The 14,454-nt window shown below is 42.2% G+C and overlaps 1 protein-coding gene across 4 annotated transcripts in view; it reads left to right on the forward strand.

Moving 5' to 3' along the window:
• Positions 1-14,454, forward strand: part of LOC128887687 (uncharacterized) — a 77,441-nt gene that overhangs the window by 25,137 nt on the left and 37,850 nt on the right. For all 4 annotated transcript variants that reach the window (XM_054143890.1, XM_054143901.1, XM_054143871.1 and 1 more), the window contains one exon: positions 11,480-11,545. The gene's annotated coding sequence lies outside the window, so the exon portion shown is untranslated. The remainder of the gene's footprint in view (positions 1-11,479; positions 11,546-14,454) is intronic.

Here is a 14,454-nt window from a genome sequence, read left to right on the forward strand (position 1 = left end):
AAGCCTTTTCATACGCGATGCCGACAGAGATAAACGATAGGCACGCGTGCAAATAATCCATTTCGCGCGGGAGGATGCCTGATTGGCCGAGAGCCACTGCCAATGCCGCGCGCCACGCAAAAGCGAGACCTTGGCTCTATCACAAAAGACGCCACGGGACTGACTTTCACTTGTTACGAGCGAATTCACGCGGTCGTGCATTTTTCCCAGTAATTAAGCCGTACGCGCCTAGGCTCGAATTACCAAAGGTAATTAGCATCGATTCTTTATCGTGGCGCAGCTCTTTGAAGGGAAGTCGACTATACCATCGAACCTAGATTCGATACACATGGACGCGAAATAAGTATATGAGTAGACGTGACACTTTCGAATGGCTTGGAGCATCGAAGGTTGATCTATTTTAGACTCCTCTTTCACTAGAGCGACGAGGTTCGAAGAATTATCAGTGTTGAAGCTTCAAGTCTGGTTTTCACTTGAATGTCAGGATTGAAAGATGTATCGGTCGATAGCTGACTGCATCGTGAATCTTTAAGCTATTGTTCCACCTAAACATTGGTGTGGTAAAAGTTATTACTTGACATGTATTTGTATGTCGAACCTTAAAGCTCTTCTTTCACCTAAATAAAGGGATTATAGAATTATTACATGGCAGTCGATTCTACGTCGGACCATTAATCCCTTCTTCCACTTGAACTACCTGATCCAGAGCCCACATAATGAAAGGAACCATTACCTCACATATACTTTTTCGTCAACATTTAAGCCCTTCTTCCACTTAAACTCCACAACCACAGAAATCATTACCCCACCTATACTTTAACCTTTAAGCCCTTCTTCCACTTAAACTCCACCACCAAAGAAACCAATACCTTACATTTACTCAACTTTTAAGCCCCACTTTCACCTAAACTCCACTACTAAAAGTGCCACCTGCCAATCCTGTACGCGTCCTCTGAAATACCAGAAACGATTTCGATCTAGACTCCAACGTTTCGCGTTCGTCTTACTATAGGCTTGTTTCGACTCAGTTTTCTCAGGGTGGGAAGGCGGAGGGGTCCGGTGGTAATTGAATTCAATTACCGTCGAGAATGAGGGTTCTAATCGAGCTCCAATCGAGCGGTCTCGCGCAAAAGGAGAAAGAGAAAGAAGGATAGGGAGGAACAATCAGGGACGTCGGTTTCCGAGGAAAGTTCGTAACGACGAAACGGAAGTTAGGAGAGCGCGGAGTCTTCGACACAGATTCCTGGACGGCCGACGACGAACGGTACTCCTCTTCGTGTTCGTTAACTTCTATTGGCGAATCTAGTCGGCGAACACTCGCGGCATTAATATGTATTCCACCGCTCGTGCAACTTCGCCAGGGACCAGTTGAGCAGGTAAACGGCGAATCGTTTTAACCTCCTGCATTGTTCTTTGATTCTTTTGCTGAATAGTATCAAAAAATGGAAAGTGTTCACTGCCTGTTAGGATGAATATTGTCACGGTCCCAGTCGAAGGAGAGGGGGGAAGGGGGAGAACGTTTTATCGAATGGAGCGTTTCGCGTGGTTTATGTACGTTTCTGCCAGAGTTATGCGTTTCTTCGGCAACCGATGGCAAACGTGCTGGCACGTAGCGGAACTTTGCCCCATACGTGGTCCCCACGAGGAATCCCTGCCCCCCAGTGTCTGGGCACGGGTCCACAGCTCCCTCTGATGTTAGTATATACAACACCGACTTGCGCGCGCATCTATCGCGCTACAAGGCGATCGCTTTTAAAATAAAACGGATGCCTCGATACAGTGGGTTTGATGAATGAAAACAATCAGTTTATTGTATGAAATGAATTAATCTGAAAATAACCTAGTGCATGAAATAATATGAAAGTCTATCGAACGAATCAATACGAAATGATTAATTTACCTACGAAGACAGTTTCATTTTAGTTCATTTTTGTTTTGTCCCATCATTAAAATTCACCACTCACAATCCGCATCCTAGGAATTTAATCTTCTGCTTGCCATTTGATCGCTCACCTTCCAAACACAATACCACGGCACGCCACCATCAAAACGTCTATCCACTATCCGAACGAAGACCTTGAATCGAACTCCTTCCTCCCCGGATCAAAAGATTGACGATCCCAAACGGCCACGGTGATCGTAACTTACCTTCGTCGAGATTGCGATTCGAAACGATCACCCAGTACACCACAGACGCGTGCATGCACGCGATAGTGTGGCATGTGTGTGTGTGTGTGTGTGTGTGTGTGGGTAACATTGGCGGGTGTGCAGGTGACTTTACGGTATATTGGTTCGCTCGAACGTCACACGCAGGAATGAGAATAGTGAATGTGCCTAGGCTCCGATCGGAATATAAATCCGACAAGTTGTTGCGCGGGTTTCTTGCCAGCCGAGGAATTTGTCTTGTTCGATCCCGCCAGCTGGCGAATCGACCGCTGGGGAAACACAATGGCACCGGGGCTGAGAGCGCGGAAACCGTCCTGGCCGAGCAGAGGAAACGCCGGGATTCAACGCGAACGACAGAGGCATTGACCTCTTTGGCGACTCGCGCGAGTGACACCGCACGCGTGCGAAACGCAGCGAGCGCGAGTGCATTCCCCCGATCGTTCGCGATCCCAGCAATTTTCTCTGCAATTTTCTTTCGCGGAATCGAATGGAAACGCGAGGCAAATTCCACGTTGAATCGACCGGTTTCGCGACTTCCGGGTGAGCAATTAGACTGATATTGGAGTATGTCGTACTAAACGCGATATTAGGGGGGGTTTATGTCATCGTTTTGCTGAATTCTAAATCGCACGAAGAGTAGAAGCATTCAAAGTTCGTAATTTTCATCAATTTCTATGGGAAATACCTTTGGAAATTAATTTTTAATCTTGGAAATATTCTAGATACGACCTTTCTCTTTTCTTTTTTGGTTTTATTTGATAAGGTTGCACCCCTCTGAGTAAAGTTTCTGAAACTAATTTTCGCCAGTCGTTAAATTAACTTCAATGTATCGTTCAATTTGAAATATTGTGAGGAGTTCAAAGACGCGAGCAAGGATGACTCAGGGCTCGGGTGACAGACAGTTTTGCACTAAGCCTGGATTATTTGCTTTAACGATGCACACTTAGCCAGTCAGGGTTGGCAGAGTGCGCAGCACAGAGAATTGCCACCTTTCAAGATGAGTGCAGCCTCTGCTAAGCAAATTTCACGCGGAGGACTTCGAACTGGAGTCCCAACCGCTAACACGCGTTGCGTAATCATCGATAATTGCAAAGATAACGTGTCCTCAAAGCGAGAGAGGCTGAGGCAGAGAATTCTAGGGCATTGGCTAAAGATAGAAGTAACGTCTTCGCGATCCATTTTGTCGAACTTGGTGAATAGATAGATGGATGTATATTTTTTAAGGCCAATTATATAGAGTGCAAAATACATTAGGAAATATACATAATGCATACAATCACTTCCATACGTATTCGTACCCTCTATATTTATTAATGAAATTTGTTTAATTGAAATAAATGCTTCATGTTTCCAAATAAAATTGTAATTGAGAGATGTGCTGCAATCAGAGGCAACGCCATTTTTTTATGGTTTTGAGATCAGAACATAATCATGGATTTGAAACGCTCCTTTTTTTTTGTGGTGCAATAAGGGGAAAAGTTTGAAAAAATGGAGCTGCGTACTTATCGATGCATACCCCTCAATTGTAAATATATAGACGTGCGAAGTTTATTCATGAACGTATTTATAATGGAAAATTGATTTGGAAACGTGAAGCCTATAGAGGGTACGAATATTTATGGGACTGACTGTATATGTTTAATAAGGAACAAAAAATTAAATAGCAATTGAATAATAGTTTAAAATACATGGAGTATTGGCACCCAGTACTGAATCTTTGGAACGCCTTCCTTTTAATGCTCCTTGTAATTTATTTTACGTGGATCCCGAACGCTCCCTGGCAGGCTCAGCGTCACGAATGATCGGGCCTTTGTGCAATGCACGGCTGAGTCGCCTTGAAAGTTCGAGCGGGAAAGGTTACGCGGACGTTTCATGCGCTGAAAGAATCGGGACGCCGTTAGCGTTGGTCAGGGATAACCTTTCGAATTCGCCACTCGTTTCTTTAACCATCGCTCCGAGACCGCTCGCTATCGCGATGAATTACGATCCATAATTACCATTGGCCCATCCATTCCTTATTTCTCAGAACGAAATTTAGGGGCTCTTCGATGAAGACAATCATCTCGAGAGGTAGTATAATAGAGCAGAAGAATATTCTTAGAAAGAATATATTTATAATTATAAGATATATTGCAGATAAAATATTGCAAATGTTGAATTCATCAAAAGTTGAATTTTGAATTTTGAATTTTGAATTCTATGTTTCGGTCGAGGTCTGTTAGGTTTAAATCACGTGCACGCAGTGAAGCATGATCTACGCGTAGAGTTCCAAGAAAAATGGGCGGGATCGCCCGAGTCATATTGGTCCGCCTCGCTGACCCGTCACGATATATACGTGACCTGCCGCGCTTATGACTGCGGCTATCCTAGACTTTCTCCTGTCGGGAGTCACCTTCCCACGTTCTTTCGTCTGCGATATCTTATGAATCTAACTAATGTTCGCGCGGATGTGGTGGCAACCGGAAGAGATTCTCCGCGCTTGGTTACTTTCCCGTCTGTCACCAAACGTAACATAGGAAGAAGCTTCTCTCGATCAAAAAGTAAACTTCTCGGTCTTTAGCATTTCCTGATATTCCGAGATGCTCTAGGCTAAGTCTGCTTACAAAGCAGGATGGATTCAGTGTAACAACCACGTGGAATAAAACTTTCGTTAAGTATAATACACGCACTGATTAAAATAAATAAATCAAATAGTAGTTATCTTCCTTGAGGCTTCGTTTCAGGCAGTAGCCAGTCTTCGAAGCACTTTGTGCGGAAAAACCTTATCCCACCCTTTCGATTCGTTTTTCATAGAAGAATACAAACCATCCACAGACCAAGTATCATAAACACATTCCCAACGTATACGCAAGGATCATTGACTCTTCTAACTATCATCACAATTCCAATTCCGACACAATTCCAGCATCCCAGTTTCGGTGTTCCCATCCTCTTCGCCAGATTCCTCCTCAGGCAAGGCGGGAGCAACGAAAGCCCAGCTTGGTTAAGAGAAAAAAACTAGGCTCGAGCGTTTCTAAGATCATCGAAACTCTCTCCCAGCGTCAGCACGTGACGCCTCTGTTCCGGAGTCGATCCACGGCGTCCGCGGCAATGAGCACAAGGTCTCCGGACCCGGTTTCCTCCTTTTTTTTTTTTCTTCTCTCCACTCCCACCGTTCCTCCCAGGACATCGCCGTTCTTACCTGCCCCTGAAACACCTCGACCCGTTCTGGGACGACCTAACGAGGCGCGATACAATTAATGCGAAGCCCTACTTCGCGACCGATGCACCCAGACCGGAGGTTTTTCCTTTCCTTCGCGCGTTTAATTACCTGCTAGAAGAAACGGCCACCTAATGAGGTCGTTCTCGATTCTACGTTGCGCGAACGGCCAACTAGTTCCAATATCCGCGAAATACCTCCCCCCCCCCCCCCGCCCTCTCCCCTCCCACCGTCCCGCCCCATCCGCAGACTGCTCTTGGGTACTCTGGATCGCGTCGCGGCGTTAATTAGCGCCGGGGAACTTCGGACACCCGGCTCTTTTGTCTTCCTGGCTGGTCGAGGGGGATCCTCTCGGGGCCTGATCGATACTCCTTTGCCTGGAAACTTTCGTTGAGGAACTAGGGGGGGGGGGAGATGGGGAGGGATGGAGAAGGAGCAAGGGTAGCTGGAAACGTTGTTGCTGAAGTTTCTTGAAAATGAACGTATGAAATCTTCTCGCTTTGAGCAGTCGACGCTTTTGATCATGTTGGGAGCAAAGAGGGAAAGAGGTGGAGAGAATGTTGATTGCCTTTGTGCTTTGAACCAAACGTGCAACATTATTTTACATTGTGGTTTGTAATTTTTGTATGAAAAATAAATCGAAAAGGTGCGATAAAGTTTTCTCATAGGAACGTTAGTTTCGGAGAAAAGTTACTCCGAAGAGTGTCCACCGCGCGACGCTCGGGGCAATTGTGCCCCGCATCGCTTCGAAGTCGTTATCGTTCGAAAAGAAGCATTGTACCAGGAAATTTGATTCTACAGTTTCGATTCGTTTTTACATGGAGAATCCAAAGACGATGTGTAAAAATAGTAACCTCCGTGGTGTCAGAATTGGTAGCGTGACTTTGATCGACTGACATAGTTTCCTTCCAATCGCCACGTGATTCACCTTGTCGCGAGAATAGCCTTCCTCTTCGATCGATCTTTCTCGACATTTACAGCTCTTATATTTACTAGCTGCGAAAATCCGGTGACAGAAATCGACGCGAACTCGACGATCACACGTCAAACTTCGAAGTACGGGCCCCGAAAGAAGCTCGCTGCAGCACAGTTCGAAAACTTTGGGAAACAGCGTCGTCCCCATCGGCCAAAGAAATCGTCCTCCGAATGGACGTGGCTTAATTAAAAGAAAACAAATCTGGAATTACTCGGAACCGCCGCACGCCTCGCGGTACATAAGTTTCTAAATTCCGCGTTCAATAATTCATGAGTGGCGCGAGTCGGTGATTAAACGATGATTAAGAGAACGCTTGAATGTTTTAAAACCCCGTTTAAATTTCACTCCCAGCAACCCGAGTAATTGGAACCAACGGGTCGGGCCAGGGCTCGTTTAATCGTTGATAAAAATAACGAAAAATTGCGCCAGAACGTCCGACGTGCAAATTTCTCTGTTTCTCGAGCAACCTGGGGCGATATTTCGCAGTGAAATTCATCGTTGCCGAAAGAGATCGAGCAAATACCGCGAGAGGCTTTTTAACGCTGCGTTGTACGATAGCCATAAGGCAATAATTAATCACAGGTAGCGTTACAATCAGCTCAAACTTTCCAGTTTCTAATTTTTGGTTACTGGTACAAGTGAAATTGAATGCTCTGATATTGGGAAATTTAGGAAGAGATTTTACAAGATGATATACAGTCAATCCCATAAGTCAGTCTAAATTAAATGACAAGTTTGGTGTTTCCAAATAAATGTTTCATTATAAATATATCCACGTGCAAAGTTTATTCGTGGTTATAATGAAAAACTTATTTGGAATCGTCTAGCCTATCATTTGATTTAGACAAATTTCTTTAACAGACACAAAAGGTACGACTACTTATGGGATTGACTGTATATTAATCTTCAACTAACAAACTTAAAGGACGATCTGTGCTCTGCAAAGAAAACAAAAAAAAATTTACAAATCTAATTTGTGAGTTTTGTACATTTTAGAGGTTATTTTGCATTCTACCATCTAAAACAGAAATACTGAATATAAAGAAATATAATGAAACGTATCTGTTCTAATGAAAAACCTAAAATTCTAAACATTCTGATGACAGAATCAAGGATCAGGTAGGTGGGTTAAAAACTATCCCACCTTTTGCTTAGCTTTACTATCTTGTTTAAAGTTTTTCACTCATGTTGCAATACCATGAACTAATGATAAAAGTGCAATAAGTGGATCAGAAATGTATGCAAATCAATTACTTCTAAGTTGTTAGTGAGTTGTTGGCACTGTTCTCCTGTGGAGCTTGAATTTTCTTTTCCTTTTATAATCGTGTGCCTAAAAGAGTCGAGGTACTCAAATAACAAATGATTGACGTCCTTAATAGAGGAAGGAGTTTGTCACACGGATAGCAGAGCGTTAAAATCCATTTTAGCGGGAACAGGGGCGATTTCTAATTGGTTTGGGACGATCCGTCGCGACGTTGCCCTGAATAGATCGCCTATGGGGCGGGAAAAGTCGCTTAGAGAGCGTCCCGTGGACTCTGGTCGGGCAACCGGAACTCGATCGTCCGCGTATACGGCGATCCCGGAAACGTTGATTCAGAAAGAAGTTCACGATTCACAATGCCAGGTTCCACGACCTGCGATGGACGAGGTTTCGCGAGAGTTGCGAAAAAACTGGACCTGGTTACTATGTCACCCGTTCCTGGAAGCGCCTCTCGCTGGGGCCGCTTTCTGTCTGTGGCTAACTCTTCCCATTCGACTATAATTGTTTCAGCCCAAAGCAGACTTCGAAGAGCGTAGGCCGAGGATCTCCATGCTTAGAAAATTATCGTATTATTATCAACACAGAAATCGAGAATTCTAGACAATTTTAAAAGTTAACAGGTATGATCGATGGAGTTTAATGCAGCATTCAGAGTATATTGAATCGAATTAAAGATGTAAATAGTAATATCCAAAGTTTGTCTATTTTATTTTTATAATTATTATTAATCGTTACTTGTGATGGAATATCGGTGAATATACATAGTTGGGGTAACGTCGTGGTAGAGGTTTCGCGATCACGTTCGTGACCGATCGCTACTAATGATAGACTCTCCCCGTTCACCTGTCAGCTTCAAAAGAAAGTCGGAGACGAGACGAATCGATAGAAAGTAATAAAAATTCATGTCATTATTCATGGATTCCAATTGCTTGGATTCGAGGCGATCTGTAACTCGAGAACTGCGTGCAGAGGTGAGGGAAACCTTCGATCCAGTAAAAAATAAAAAAAACTTCAGCTTCGAATGAGCTTTTCATCTTTATCTGTACTTTTACTCCAAGATCGAGTAAACCTTGAATAAATATATAATATATTTACCGTCGAATATAGACGACTCAGGTTATTCGAGACCTTTTATTCGAACAACTTTTCCTCTCTAGATGATATTCATCTACGACGACGAGTAATAACACGTGAAAAATGCACTCGTTTCGTTCGAGTTCATTCGAAACTCGGCTCTTACAGCGTTTCGTCGCACAATACTTGCGAGATCTATCGCGGTCATCGTCAGTTTCCTGTGCAACTATTCGCGGAAAACTTCGACGTCGCTCCCTATCGCGCAACCTCGAAATTTTCGCAACCTGCAGAGACGAAGTTAACTCGTTTTCAGCCATACTGTTAGGCAAGCCCATTTGTCGCGAAAGTATAATAATTACTGAATGATACGGGCACTCTGACGTTCCCGAGTTGCTATCTCTGGATCCCCTTTAGAAACGAATAAACTTGAACAAATCGTAAAGAAACAATAATTATCATTATATTATTTTTATTATGTTGTTATTATATTATCGTTATCGTCACTTAAAACTAATTGAACTTATAATACATACATAAACCTAAACTAACCACAAGAAAAAATTATTCTTTTATTATTATTACATTATTTTTATTATGTTATTATTATATTACTATTATCATCATTATTACTCGTCAGTTTTTAGCTCCTCCAAAAATAATTTCTGTGCCGAGCTTCAATTTCTTTTTACCTTCAGTTGTTGCTTTTCAATTTCTTGTATCATACATATACAGGGCGTCCCGATTCAAGAGAGTCATCGACGCGAACGGAGCCATGTTTGGCGCCGTCGAATCCGCAGTGATCGAAAGCCCAAAGAGAGACCAAGGTTGATCCTTTTTCGCGAAAACAGAGACCGGAGGAATAAATAACGACGGAAATAGTTTCTTCGTCATCGAGTGGTAGGCGAGCGCGAGCCCGGTTGCGAGATACAAGAAGAAGAATGACCACGGTGGCTAGATAAATGACGACGTATCTTGTGTTTCGTTTTCTAAGCGTGCCCGGGGCTGGTATCGGGACGCTGGCGGCCATTGTTTACGCGAGATAAAGGAAATAGACGAAGCACTGTGCGATTATCGAGCAATAATTAATTTCGCGCTATCGGTCGCCACTTTCGTCTCGACGCTCTGCGTTTGGGGCACCGTTACTGGCGGCAACGCCACTGCAGGCCGCTATTAAATTCTCAGTTCGGTTTATCTACTCAAGAATAATGCTGTGCTTTTATTATTGCTATTATCATATTATTATTATCTCAATCAGGCAGCGCTAAACTGCGACGTTAAGGGAAGCACAATGGTATCTTCTATGTATAATAGTAAAAAAGGAATATTTATCATTCAACGATAGCTCTATCGTCTCTAATTTTATAAGACACTTCTTGTTTTGATTTCCTGGTTATATATTTATAGTTAGATATTTCAAAATCTTTATTTATAAGACTTTAAATCTAGCGAGACTTCTCAGAAATGGTTCTCCATTCCACCACGTGCAGCGCCATTTTTAACACGGATATACACAGTTGGAACAATTTTTTCTTAATCCTTAGGATGCATATAAAGACTGCAAAAGGAAGAATCAAGACAGTCCTTTATTCCCCAAGGATTAATTTCCAAAGAAGACTAGTCTTCTACAGTAGGAACCTAAAATCTACGATTTAAGAGTATAGTAGAGCAGTGTAGAAATATACAGGGTGTCCCAGAATTTGTGTAAGAATCGGACTGAGACTATTCTGAACGACAATTTTCTTTGCGCAAATGTCGGTTGGTGTTCGTTTTTGAATTATTAACGAAAAAGCAATGACCAATTACAGCATCCGAGTAGCGCGCGCTCAATCGCGAGAGGCTGGTGTAATGTCTGAGCGCGCGCTACTCGGGCGCTCTGATTGGTCGGTGGTTTTTCGTTAACAATTCAAAAACGAAGCGCCATCCGACATTTTTGCAAAAGAAATTCTAATTCAGAATCGTCTCAGCTTCGATTTCCGCTTATTACATTAATTCTGAGACACCCTGTATATACCCAAAGCTCGTTTTGTGGCCCCTAAAACAGGAAAAGTATAGTCTCGTCCCTGACCAGGTCCGGAATCGCTACTTGCAAAGCTCCGAAAAAGGGACCGAATGCCTTGGGGTTTCCAGCAACTTTACTGTTGCAGAAACGAGCCGAAGAAACGTTCTTATTTCGGAGAACACGCACAGACAGCGAAACTACGATATTTGTATTACATTTAAGGTGCTGGCGGCGAAGGGGAGGAGAGATCGCCGGAGTCCCACTTAAGAGTTCCAGGTTTAAAGAACACTCGAGGCATCCGGGATACGCAGTCTGAGAAACGCCAGGCGTTTCTGCGATTGGACGCGGACACGCGGTCGCTTCGAAGCTATGGGAAAGGGAATAAAAATCTATTGTACGCATCCAGTCCGTCGTGTCCTGTCGTGTCCGCGTTTTGTTTCGCTCTTCGCGTCTTTATTTTTCGCCAACGAGACGCGCTCAGGACCAGGAACTGGTCTTCTCGCGACCGAACCTGGTTTCAGGCCTCCTGGGAAACATTCTTTTGTTCTTTCAACGGGATTTTTATATTACTTGGCCAAATTGTATAGAATACGAACGGACAAAGGGTTTGGGTTAAGAAAAAAGAATGTTTCTGATCTATCGATGGTATTTTTTTGTTACTTTTTGAAATCATATACCAAGTAGACATACAAAGATAACAGTGTCTCGAAGTCCAAGCTTTCATTAATCAATTTATTTATTTATTTATTTCGAGTGATTATTTTTGTCACTGTATTAATATATGCTCCTTTTCCTTTTTTTCAGAGCTCGAGGACTTACACCAACAAGTTCGTGGACCCCCAAGGGGGCAGCACTAATTAGTTACAGTTTGTAAGTAGAACATTTTAGTATACCATAAACTATTCTATCGCCGTGAATTTACGTACATACATTACACACGATGTATTTCTTTGATGTTTACATATTTTTATTTACAGTCATTGATCCAATTATCACAGGAAAAAGTCGGTTCTTTACGAGCCTGTCTATCTTTCTAAATATCCGTACACTTACTAAACGAATGGAACTCTAATTTTGTTTGTACCAGAAGATGGCATACATAGATTGAACCTACTCACACGTGTCGACGATGAATAAATTACCCATCTCGTCAAACCACACATCATTGTGACTTTTCAGCGATCCACGAGCAAAAACCTATCACGTGTTATTTATCCAAGTATCGTCGATTTGCTCAGTCGATCGCCATGCGGCTGTTTGTAAAAATCAATTTATACGTTCATAAATTATTACGACTTCGGTGCCTAGTGCATTAAACGTGTCAAAAATGGCGGCTGCGTTCTCCAAGCGAGCGCTAGAAATAAATGTGTCGACGCGTTTCACAATTTTTACGACTCTCGGCACGAAAGTTTCTTTATTTGCAACGGCTGATATTCCTCGAGGCGATGCCGCAAAAGCTCCACGACGAGCCGCTTTCCAAATTACGTTGATCGAGGTCTCGCGATTGTTAAGAGGATCCAGCGGACGTTGTTGTCGATGATCGCGGGTAATCGCGAGTTTTTCAAGAATCTACGTGAAAGGGGGACTTTGTACGCGTCGAGTTCGATAAGAGACGCACTCGACGAAGTCGAGTCGATGCGTAGAATTGAAGTAATGAGACACAAACGTAATTTTAGCATCGAAGTTAAATGCTTGAATAATGGAAACTCTTCGAAATTGCCCGCACTCACGAACTTGCTTTTCGTGTGGCAGATGCAGCAAACATTTATTTATATTTTCTAAAAGAATATTGGAATTTTCCTCAAACTAACATTCGCGTATTTTTACTGAAAACATTCACCAAACATTCGTAAAAATAGTAAAATTACACGGAAATTCAGATAGTCTTTTGATAAAAGTTAAAGAATGGAATACGCGAATTCGTTGAAAGAATTAATTTGTTCCTGTATCTCAGATATTTATTCACGGTTAATTCCTCTAATTAAGTTCTCCACGAGTCATTCATTCCTCAGTTGGGCAGAGTACCGTTTCTCTTTTTGCGCTCGCGAAAGATCCACGATACTTTCGTTTCTTCTTCTGGCGTTTTTGTCCAGGAAAAGCGTTAATTCGTTCGTTTTCAGTCGTTGATTGCCTCGTAATGCTGGCCAAGGCGTGGAACGGGACCAGACACGTAAGATCGTAGGGTTACGAGGGAAAGTTGCTGGCATCACCTACGTGTGTCGACTTCGCGCATTCTAGCTCTCAAAGTGAAAGATGCTGGCGTTAAAAACGCCACGGTGTCGAGCAAACGGCGCGTGAATTCGGCGTTCGTTGCCTCTTTTTGTTCTTCGTTTCCAATTATTCAGCGTTGCCATCGAGATTCGTAGAATCGTTTGCAATGAGGATTTTCCGTATTTCAATTCGTTAATCAGTCTGTTAGCGCAAACCTTTTTAGGTCTTTTCTAATATTTAGAAGCTATTTATAGAGTAGTTACTAATTTTTCAATTCTATTTCATTTCATTTGATTCTATTTTACTTTACAATTTCGCTATCGTTTTATAATTTCTATCTCAATTTTAATTTCAGTGCTATTACATCAGTAACACATTTACTAATTTTTCAATTCTATTTCATTTCATTTTATTCTATTTTATTTTACAATTTCGCTATCGTTTTATAATTTCTATCTCAATTCTAATCTCCGTGCAATAAAATCAAACACACGTGTTATTACATCAATTGCAAATTTCAGTTTTTTACACGACTATTGATGGAACTTTTACCAACTCCTGTCAGTGTACAACTCATATCAGAAATTTGTCAATTCTATAAGGACCCATTACAGAGGATGAAAACGTCCATTTGAATGCTTCAAAGGAAAAGTGATCATTACTATTTTAATTATTCGGAAACGTTTAAATCATATATTAAATAACTCATAGTCGAAGTTATAAACAGAGTTGGCGAAGTCTTCTCGGATCGAGGGGACAATATTTATGGACAGTCCTTGGATTATCTTTCGCCAGTGTTTCCGTGTTTCAAGTTTCGTTCAAGCAACAGGGAAATCTGCCATGCAAACGGCGCCAGAGAAATGTACTCCCGGCTTTAAGTTTATTTGAACGAGTTCTACGGGAGTGCAGTTTTCATTCTTGAAGAAGTTCCCAAGTTATCGCATTAATTCCCGAGCGAAGTTGAAGAAACGCCCCGGCGTCCCCTGCGTCGGGACGGGTAACAAGAAAAATTCGTAATAAGAACGACGGAATTTCAGAACCATCGCTCCGCGTGTGTACGACTTTAGCTGCTGTTGTAATGCACAATATGCACGTATCTCACCTGGATATCGCTTCGACTTCGGTGCCTGTGATCGATGTAAAACCGTATCGGTTGCTTTTAGAAGCTCCTCCGATGCAACTTTGTATCTACCGTTCAATTAAAGCTAAAAGTTCAATTAATGGAAGGAACGAAACTTAGAGAGACACGATTTGTAAAAATTGTTAAGAAATAATAGGTAATCTTAAGGATTAAGTAGTGGCAACTTCAGGGACGAAATATGTAGCAACTTGATGGACAAGAGGACTCTACAAAGACTTCTTCTTTCTAATTAGCCTCATAAAAGTAATGTTATCTTTTAAACACATACATTTTACATTTATAGTCCCAATACATTTTCTAGTCCCAACAGGTATGATGCTCTGAGGAGTTTAGCTTGCAGAAACTTGATGGTTACAATTGATAATCTGCAGGAGCAGAATGGCGTGGACAAAAAAGGATACAAAATGGTTAGCAACTCGAAGAACAT

The sequence above is a fragment of the Hylaeus anthracinus genome, unplaced genomic scaffold, assembly GCF_026225885.1.
Source record: "Hylaeus anthracinus isolate JK02 unplaced genomic scaffold, UHH_iyHylAnth1.0_haploid 0, whole genome shotgun sequence".
Lineage (NCBI taxonomy): Eukaryota > Metazoa > Arthropoda > Insecta > Hymenoptera > Colletidae > Hylaeus > Hylaeus anthracinus.